A 10327-nucleotide genomic window follows, 5' to 3' on the forward strand; every position below is an offset into this window, starting at 1 on the left:
TCTCAATTATATTAAAATTGATTCAAATTAACTTGCAGAATTAAATTATCTAGAATCTGGTGACTAAAATCCTGAAACTCATAGAATTTTGGGAATAAAACGACAACTGTAAAGAAAGAGGAAATGGAAGAAAATATGTGTAAATCACAACAAATATTGTCATTACAATAAGCCATAAGGATATTGCAATCACAAAATGATTGTATAATTGTGTAAGTCAATTTTACACAAAGAAACGGATGAAATTTTATCTTAAGGGGTTTTTTAAGTTGGGATATCAGAGTACAGGACCATCAAGGAATGGGACAGAAGCAATTATAAAAGATGAGCTGAACAGACATTTATTGTCTGAGACAGCCATGGCAAATAAGGGAAACACAAGCCTTAATCCCAAAGGTGGAGTTTCCTCCTTCAGGTTCCTTGAAGGGGAAAAAGAACAGAGCACACTCTTTTATCTGTGTGGTCCACCAGCTCAGCTTTCTTTCTCTGTCTGTCTGCCTCACCCCCTCTTTCCCTCCTCGCCCACAGATGTGAATTGTTCTCCTTCAGGTAGTCTGTCTGTGTGTGTGCGCACAGGAAGTTCGATCTTCTCCCTCGAGATGCCCCTTTTCGCCCCCCAATGTCACTACACGATCTGTCCTTCATCTTAGCATCAGCTATAGGGTTTATGCAAAACCCTAAATTCAGTTTAGGTTGTCCTCACATCTGAAGGTATAACAGTTTAGTTTACGATGCGAGTTTTACCTCTTCCTCCAATCAACCACTTTCAGCAGCCACCTACCGAAAACTGCAGAACATGTAAGGGAGCTTGATGGTCACTGCTATAAGCTTACAGCTTGTGTGTCTTTAAAATACAGTGCATTGCTAGCCTGGTAAAAACCAGCCTCTTGTCCTATGCTATTTGCTTCGTCCTGAGGATCTGGATTCTCGGTTACTGAGAAAATATTGGTTCCTGGAGGCGCTGGCTGTTGAAGTTTAAAATTTGACCCAACTGCTAACGTTTGGCCATGACGTATGCCATGCGCCAGTTCAGCCATATGAAGCTTACCGGAAATTTTCTGTACTGTAAGCTACCATCCTCCACTATGAAGAGAGAAGTGCTAAGCTGGAAAAGACAGGTGTTAATGTTAAAGAAGGCGATGGCCAGGACAGTGCCTTGCAAAAATAATCATACCTTTTAACATTCAGTCAGAACACTTTGGCTGAAAGTAATGCAATTATTGGAGTTTTCTTTTTTTGTGATATAGCAACAAAAAACAGCTTTTAGTTCTGAAATGGAATCATGAACACTTTGACAATCATTTAGTTCTAATGAGTTGATCATTTTTAGATCCAACCTTTTGTCTCTTTGGGTGTTTGCCTCCAGCTTCTCACATTGGGAGATTGAAACTTTTGCCCATTGTTCTTTCCAAAATAGCTCAAGCTCAGTCGGAGTGAGTGAGTCTGGATATGTCCGGGTCAATGCAACACAAAACAAACTTTGATCTAAACTATTGTATTCCAGCTCTGTATGCTCAGGATCATCGTCCTTACGAGAGGTGAATCTCCACCCCGTTTTTAAGTCGTTTGCAGCCTCCAATGAGTTTTCTTCCGGGACTGCCCTGTAATTAGCTCCCTTCATCTTTTCTTCAGCTCTGTTCAGTTTTCCTGTTGATAGCTAAAGTAAAGCATCACTACCACATGATGCTGCAACCACCACCCACGATCAAGATCAAGGCGCTGTGAAGTGTTAGTTTTCCTCTAGTATTTTTTAGTAAAGGGATAGCGTTCCCATCTTCTTCTGTTTACTGTATGTCTAAATAATTTAATCTGACTGTTTTTTCAGCAGCACTTTTCTGTAAAGACCAGATCTGTGGAGTGCACGACTAATAGTTGTCCTGTTGAGAGAGTCTTCCACCTCTCTGCAGCTTTAGAACATTTTCACATCTCGAGGACATGGTGGCAGAATCTGAAGTTGCTTTAAAAAACACTATTCTCTTGGTGTGATTATTTTCTTACAGGTTTATTTTGCCTAACACATGAGCAATGTGCAAAGCGGGGTGCTTATCTTAGATTAATTACAAAGGTCTGCATGTCCGTCAGAAGAAGCCAGATAAAGCCATCTCTCAGATAAACATACAAGCACAGACAAGGAAGAGGAACAAGGTGTCATGGGAGATGGAGGAAAAACAATCGGAGTTCAGAGGTGGAAAAGAGGTGAAGAGAAGCGAAAGCAACAACGAAGGAAAAATAAACGGCAGGTGTTTGGGGAGATTTAGTGTAGCGCTTGCAAAAATGGGAAAGGGGGTTCATGCAGAGGAGGGGAAGGAATTCCACACAGTCAGGAAAAGACTTTTGTCAGGAAGCAGCATAACAGACGGGGAGAGACGACATGTAAACTTCACTCTGTTGTTATGCTGCGATTCTGTTTTTCTCGGGAAAACCGCAAAGTAAGTCAAGAAACATTTGCAGGTCGAACAAGAGGCGGGTCGCTCCTACTGTGGTCTGCAGAGCTGTGGCAAAACGGCACTCTGACATGAAAACCAAAGCGAGGCCGGGCCTGGGCTCTGCTTAGTGGGGTAAGTATTAAAATGAAGTGCTTGTGACTGGTGTGCAGACCGAAGCATCTGATATGGGGCCTGCAAATGTGCGCCGTAAAGTAGGGGAGACTCATTCCGCCTACTCATTTGGAGGAATTATGGTGACACAAAGCAGGCCTAGCAGGAGCGGCCGGCGCTCTGCCCTACATGTGTGTGCATATTTGCACAAATGTGCACAAGAAAACAGACTCAAAACAGAGGAAATCCCCACCATCTTTGCTTAGGTGTGTCACTCATTGACTGCGTGCAGTACAGCAAGCGTGGAAATGTTTTAACAGCACTTCCAAGCAGAGGGGAAAAGGATTTAAATAAGAACACCTAACACACCACAAATTTGCTTTCTCGGTGAGAAGTTTCCAGAAACTAGAGAGAGAGAGAGAAAGAGAAAATGGGTCATGTTTAGGAAGTTCTTCGCCTGCCGCCATGGCAGCAGAGGCCGCAGAGCAGCAGCCGTACCTGCTTCCCAAGACTTGGAATAAAAGCTCTCCTAAAATAAAAAACTTTTAACTCTCAACCATCGGGCAAAAAGAAAAAAGAGGGCGCTCGGTGAGGTTTTGAAAACAGCGATGGCTAAAAATATATTTTTGGTGGAGCAAGAAAGCAAACAGCTGTGTGTGTCTGTGCGGAGCAAAAGAGTTACAGCTGGCATTTCTGTGGCGGCCCCTATAGCATGAGCCAAGGGACCTGAGGTGGGCTTGCCGCCGGAATGCTCAGGCCAACCACCAGCTTCCTTGTAACAGCTATTGACAAGTTACTGCTGGCACCTGCTAGACGTGCCTGCGGGACATCCTTCTTCCTTTTTTGGAAGAGATAGCAATTATTCCGACAATCGTTTCACATGTAAATAGAAAAAAATAATGACTAAAACACTAGCTTTACTTTGATTAATCATTACTGATTGTTAACTAGTAAAACGGTTGACGTGTCACATCTCTTTAGTGATGGCAATCTAATGCAAGGCATCAAACAGCCTGAAGTAAGACGTTTCTCTAGAAGATATGTGGAAAATTCTGCTGGAAGGCCAAAAGAAGGATAACAGAAGACATTTGCTGGATTAGAGCTTAGCAAATGAAAGCACTGTTAGTGTCTGGCATAGCTTCTTCCCTTGTTTTAGACACCACCATGTGTGTGTGTATGTAGGCGCGTGCCTGTGCGTGTATGCCTCTTCTGGGCCTGTCTCCAGAACCAATGTATTACAAGAGTTCCTGCTGTAAGATTATATTTGGATTCTCTAGGCCCTCTTCCAATTATTGCTGGCACTTAATGCTTTTCACACCATTCACAGATCCCTTTACCCCTACTGCTTCTCAGCCCCCCTGACCCCTTCCCTCACTTTCCTCACTCTTGATTTCTTGCCTTCTGAAACACACTTACGTGTATTTGCACACCCCCACAAAGACACACTCAGTTCTTCTGGGGGATTTGGCTTAAATCAAAACTTTTTATTGGTTTATTTGCAGGAAGGTATATAGGCAGGAGACTGCTTAAGTGAAGGAGAAAGTGATTCAGTGCTTTTATGGAAAATGTTACTGACTCCCCACACACGACATCAAGCACAAGAAGACACTCAATTTTTATGGGACGTAAGAATGCAAGTATCTAAGGAGAATAGATTTATATCAAACACTGCTTCAGGAAAGACCGCTGTTTTTTTTTTTTAAAAAAAAAGGTTTTCAAAAGGATTAATGTACCTTGCTTGCAGTGAATCCCAACACAGAGTATAGGATCTTAGTAAAAAGGAGTTATGTTCTGACTGTGCTTGAATTGCTCCTGCTAGAGCATAAGTTAGGCTAACTGGAGTTTCTGAATGTTAATCTGTGAATGTTTGGTCCTGTGACGGGCTGGCAACCTTTCCAGAGTACTGACTGAATTATGGAGAGAGACACTGTCCCAAAGATATTGATCTTTATCCATTTCTGTGATCACAAGCTAGATTTTCTGAGCTTCATACAGACATTCTCGGGAATTGATTGGCACAAAAAACAAAAAAGAAGACAGAAGAACAAAAGACAACATAAGAGGATTGAAGAGCAGAGATGTTCAAAGAATCTATGATTTACATGAAGATCTGCAACAAAACACAGTTTTTATTTATATATCCAAAGGAGTGTGTTCTGTGTGTGATTCAACACACACAGGTTTCCCAGTTCGAATCAGTGTGCTTTTTGAACATTGATGCAATAATATGTATTATAAATAGTATTCACAAATGTAAAACCCTACCACTGACCAGCTAGTTGCTTCGAGAAATGCAAAGGTTACAGACTTAACAGTCAAAAAAATGAAGGTGCTCTAACAATCGTGTTTGAGTAGCACTCTACTGAATGAGTACAGCAAAGTGCATTTTTGGATTTAGAGTAATGGACCATCACCTTTCCCCTCATTTTCTTTCCACTGATGCCAGGCCCGAATCTGACACAAAACAAAAACCTTTCTGAACCAGTGGTTGGCTCAGAGGACTCAAAGCTCTATGTTCTCCAATAGACATAAAAGCATAATCTTAAGAATGTGACACATACGTTAAGGTATGATTATAAAGACGTATTCGGTGCACTTCGGCACACAGATGCTCAAGCACTCACAGTGTAGTCAATGCCCCCCCCCCCCCCAAGAGAGCCCACATTTCTTTCAAGAAAACATATTGTAATAATTCAATAAATAAACTAGTGTAATTCCAAGTCAGCAAAAAAAATAATGTGTATATGTGGGTAAGATTTCATTTATTTATTTATTTTTGGTTCACAAAAAAAATAAATAAGGATTCAACACCCCACATATCAAACAAACACCCACACTGACACACACAGGCTGTGTCTCATCATCTGTGAAGAAATAATGGAATTATATATATTTTCTCCCCTGCATGCGATGAAGCATCAAAGTTCAGTGTTGTGATAAGTTGCCTGTGTGCTTTGCCCCCGGCCATAACGGTGTGTGGTGTTTTCCTATTACTGGCATGTCCTGTTTCATAGATGGATGGACCTCAGGCTGACGTCTGCCACTGCCTCTGCTCTGCTCTCCGTGTTATTAACAAAATCGATGTCCATGTCTGCCGCTATTTATTATCCCCCACCACCCAAACACACATACACACATGCACACAGGGGCAAATACACGTTCTTGCAGCTGAAACTAAAGTAAAATGAGATTAAAAGGGGGCTACTGGAGTTCTATTGCATGGAAATACTGCTTGGCTTGTGAATCTTTGAGCATTTCTGCCTATGTGTGTGCTCAGCAATTTTGAAAAGTAATCAGCATTATTTGTCTTTTGACGTGTTTATCTTTTCGAGTTATATTTTCTTCAGAATGTATACATAAAGTTTTTCTATTGTTTCTCATTAAACATAAGCGTCAGTAGGATTTCAGGAAAACACATTGATGTACATTGGGCTGCACAGTGGCGCAGTTGGTAGCACTGTTGCCTTGCAGCAAGAAGGTCCTGGGTTCGATTCCCGGCCGGGGTCTTTCTGCATGGAGTTTGCATGTTCTCCCTGTGCATGCGTGGGTTCTCTCCGGGTACTCCGGCTTCCTCCCACAGTCCAAAAACATGACTGTTGGGTTAATTGGTCTATCTAAATTCTCCCTAGGGGTGTGTGTGTGTGCATGGTTGTTTGTCCTGTATGTCTTTGTGTTGCCCTGCGACAGACTGGCGACCTGTCCAGGGTGAACCCCGCCTTCCGGCTGGAACGTAGCTGGAGATAGGCACCAGCAACCCTCCCGACCCCACTAGGGACAAGGGTGAACAGAAAATGGATGGATGGATGGATGGATGGACATTGATGTACATAAAATACTGCAAAAAAAATACAAGAAAGCAAATGTTTCTCGAGCAGCATCAGTGTAGAGTATATTTTCGTTGCCAAAAACATAAATACATTCAGAGAATAACTTCAGGGAAGGAAGTAAATATCTAATTTGCGATTTAGGTTTGTGGTCACTTCACAATTTTCTTATTCACCAGCATTTTGTTCAGCAATACTTTAACATTTTTCTCAAATTGTCTTCTGCTCCTTTATGTAAACTTGAATTGACTTGAGAAAACACAGTTGGGTGCTATGATTGGACAATGTCTATTACTACTCAGTGGCTTGCAGAAGAATGCACACCATAGTTTAAAGTTGTATGCTTTTGACATGTAGCAAAAATAATAATAAGCTATGTTTACATCGACATATACAGCATATATGTCAAAAATATTTTATATGCTTTGTGTGTGCCATGTGTCCTCTGCAATTATACTCTGCAAGTATCCACTGCCTAAAATGAATCTAATTAAAGTTGTGCCTGGATTTACTAAATTTTTTCAAAAATGTGAGACCTTTAGCTAGTTTGCACAGTAGTTATATATATATATATTACAGTTAGAAAAACTTTCAGTTTTGAACAAATTCATTTTGCTGTAACTTTTACATCCCCAAAACCAGAGCTTTTAACAGCCATGTGTACAATTTAAAGTTGTACAATTCTCTGAATGAGACATTCAGCATACTGTAGAACATTGCATGAGAAAAAAACAACTCACAAATAATGAAGAGTTAAATTTTTTTTCTGTCTTTTGTACATTTAAGGATGGGAAGGAAGAAGTATTTGGCTAAGTAATATCCTATTAACTTGAGATCTTCCGATCCAAAGAATCTGCTCGCCGTCCACTCCAGGCCTTTTCAAATGACTGGTATTAGACTCCATGAGGAAACTCGGGTACTGTCGGTAACTTTAAATCAGCTGCACTGCCAGCAAACCATAGCACAAAAGATCTACCCAGCTATTAAAACTTACAACTTAATTTCATGTGCATGGCTTTCTAAGCCTTATTATAAACTGTGTACTTTTTTTTATTGCTGTTCATCTAACAAATTTGCACATTCTTCCCAGCAACTGAAGTGTTTTACACCATTTATAATGACGTTTACAGTGAGAGAGAGACCATCTTGGCTGCCACTGCTCCTCATCTGTGCCATGTGAAAGACTCTATTTACTTAAGTTTTAATCACCTTCAAAAACCCATTGCTACGACTTACAAATAATAATAATAAAAATATTCTCTGGACGCCTACTCCGCAAATGGTTATAGTTATGTTGCTAGACAAATTACCAACATCTTAAGAAAACAAAGAGTAACTAACCTTTGTTTAGCACTTCACCAAACTGATCTGTGTAAAAATGTCTGCTGGAGCAAAACTCAGATTTACTGAAGGCCATAGCCGAGTGTATTTCAGGAAATACATTAACAGTTACTGTCTTAACCATGCTAACACATGTTGTTCTGGCAACATGTGTTAGCATGAAGGGCTATCAAGATAAGCTCAGCATCCAGAACAAAACTGGTGGGTTTTCAAGCACATATACTTAAAACTTATTCAATTAACTTTAACATAGTGACTCACTATTGCCAGGTTCTATGAGTTAAATGGCAAACCAAGAGTGAGAGATAACAGACTGCACATTTAAATTTGTTAAGCTCGAAAGTGTGAACTGCCCAAATTAAACCAGGGGGCGATCTTAAATTCGAATGGACCTAAATCCACTTTGTTTTTCAAAATTGTCACACTGATCATGAAAAATAAATACTGTCAACAAGACCTTGATTTTTGTGTAGAAAAAAATAACTTAGTATTTTATTGAGAATGCCTCTGAAGCCAGTGATATTTGGATTTAAACAAATGTCAATGATAATGCTTTAAAGAGCTCTTATCTGTTTTATTAGCAATGATGAAGTTTCACTTGTAATCTATGGAATCACTTAACAAACTTGACTTTTTTATTGTTTGGAGTCAGCTTAGTTAGACATTTTAGAAAATTGCGTATCAGACTCAAAATTAAAATTCTTAATATCAAGACTAGTGCTTTTATTGGTATATCTGCATAAGAGTGTGTTATTCTATTTATTGAGATAATTGTCTGTCTGTTTGCATGACCGTGTTCATTTGGATGTGTGTCTGCGCGTTGCGTCAAGGTAGTGTCCCTGCCGAGCCCCCGCGGCACTCTGGGCCTTCTGTCCTCCCCTCATAACCTCACAAAGACACTAATAAGCCCTCCGATGATGGATGCTTATGGATTTCTGCGCCGCTAATTTCCGTAACTATCACTGTTTGAAAGATAGCTGAGGGATTTAGCAGAGGGGGCCAAGAGAAGGCCCCCTTGTATTCTGTGGGAACACAAGAGCTGTATTATGCGATATAAAAAAAAAGGAGGAACGTCCCCCTCTTTTCTCTCCCTCAGGCTGGGTCGGTGATATTTATCTACACGTAGTCAGATGAGACCATTATGTTTATGGAATATCAAATGCAGGGCCAGCTCTGTCGTATTGGGTTGAGCCTTCGAAATTGCCAGAGGTATGCACAGGTTTTCCGCGACAATTCACTCTTTCAGAAGTGACATTTGAACTTTGGTTAATGGTCTGAGATAAATTTGTGTGGCCCAGTAAGTGAAATGTGAAGCAGCTTACTAGTGTTACAGTTTATTGTAGCTGCTGCATACAAGTTCATGCAACACCAGCTTTCGATGAAAAACAAATATTTAAAGAGCCATTATGTGAAATTTACTTTTTTTTTTTAGCTTCACATCATGTTATAGTGTTATTCCCTTATCAAAAACATATCTGAAGTGTTGCCTTGATTCTTTCATGTGAAAGCCTTTAATCTCCTGTGGCAACCAAAATGCCTGGGTGGATGTAGCCCTGCCTTAAAGATACAGCTCCTCCTCTTAGCTGCAGTTTCCAAGCTTCGGTCTCACAAAGCAGCCCTCCTCTGAGACTCCCCCACTCAGCTCCTTCAGACTAGCCAGCAGTAATTAGCAAACCCCTTGTGAAACTTACCCGAGGTCATTATAAGAGCTACTTCAAAGTTAAGGGGTTAAAAGAGAAGTGCTGTTGTGATGACTTCCTGAAGGCAGAGTTTCAGAAAGACCAGGAGTTTTTAAAGCCACAGAGCCCCAATTTCAAGATAAACTACAAAGTCATGTTCATTTGAGTCATATTTGATGTATGTAGCATTTTTATAACAACTGAAACTAACATAGTTACTTAATTGTGCTGTAGAATTGCACTGTGTGCCTGGAAAATACATATACTTCTTTTAGAAAAAGAAAAAGCTTTGATCTAAGAAACAATAATTACAGTGATGCATTACTTTTCTGTTCGCAAATGGATTTCATATTAAATCTCTACCTCTCCAAGCAGGAGAGGTTTGTCATTTTGAGGCCATGAGGATGAAAAATCCCTTAATTACATTGTAAAGACAAATGCTGGCAAAGTCCTGTAACCTTATCCCATGCAGCTGAAGCACAGACTGGCCCGCAAAACACAACACCTAAAAAAAACAAAAAAGCCAGATATAGTCACTTTCCAATAATGTCTTCACCTCTTTCAGCCCAGTACATTTGCTGAATCACAGTTTACACATTTTTTTTTCTCTCTCTCCATTTGGACAGAAACTTTTATATTTCGTTTATTTACGCTGCCTTTTAATCACTAGAAATTTTACCGTCGCTTTTGCTGAGCATCAAAGCTGAGAGGTACGGCCATGCTGAAGTCTGTAAAACGGGAGCGAGCTGCAGACCCCACCCCAACCCCTTCGCCACTTACTGCTGAGTCCAGCATTAAACACCATCCATCACTGCCTGTCATAACAGCGCCCTGCACAGCTCACTGGGTACACCAGTGAATGTAAGGGTGGGCCACATACGCGGCATAGCCACCGAAACTCGAATCTGTGTTGTGTACGCATTTTCCCCTCTGCTTGCATAAATTA

The sequence above is a fragment of the Xiphophorus hellerii genome, unplaced genomic scaffold, assembly GCF_003331165.1.
Source record: "Xiphophorus hellerii strain 12219 unplaced genomic scaffold, Xiphophorus_hellerii-4.1 PGA_scaffold_78__1_contigs__length_500000, whole genome shotgun sequence".
Lineage (NCBI taxonomy): Eukaryota > Metazoa > Chordata > Actinopteri > Cyprinodontiformes > Poeciliidae > Xiphophorus > Xiphophorus hellerii.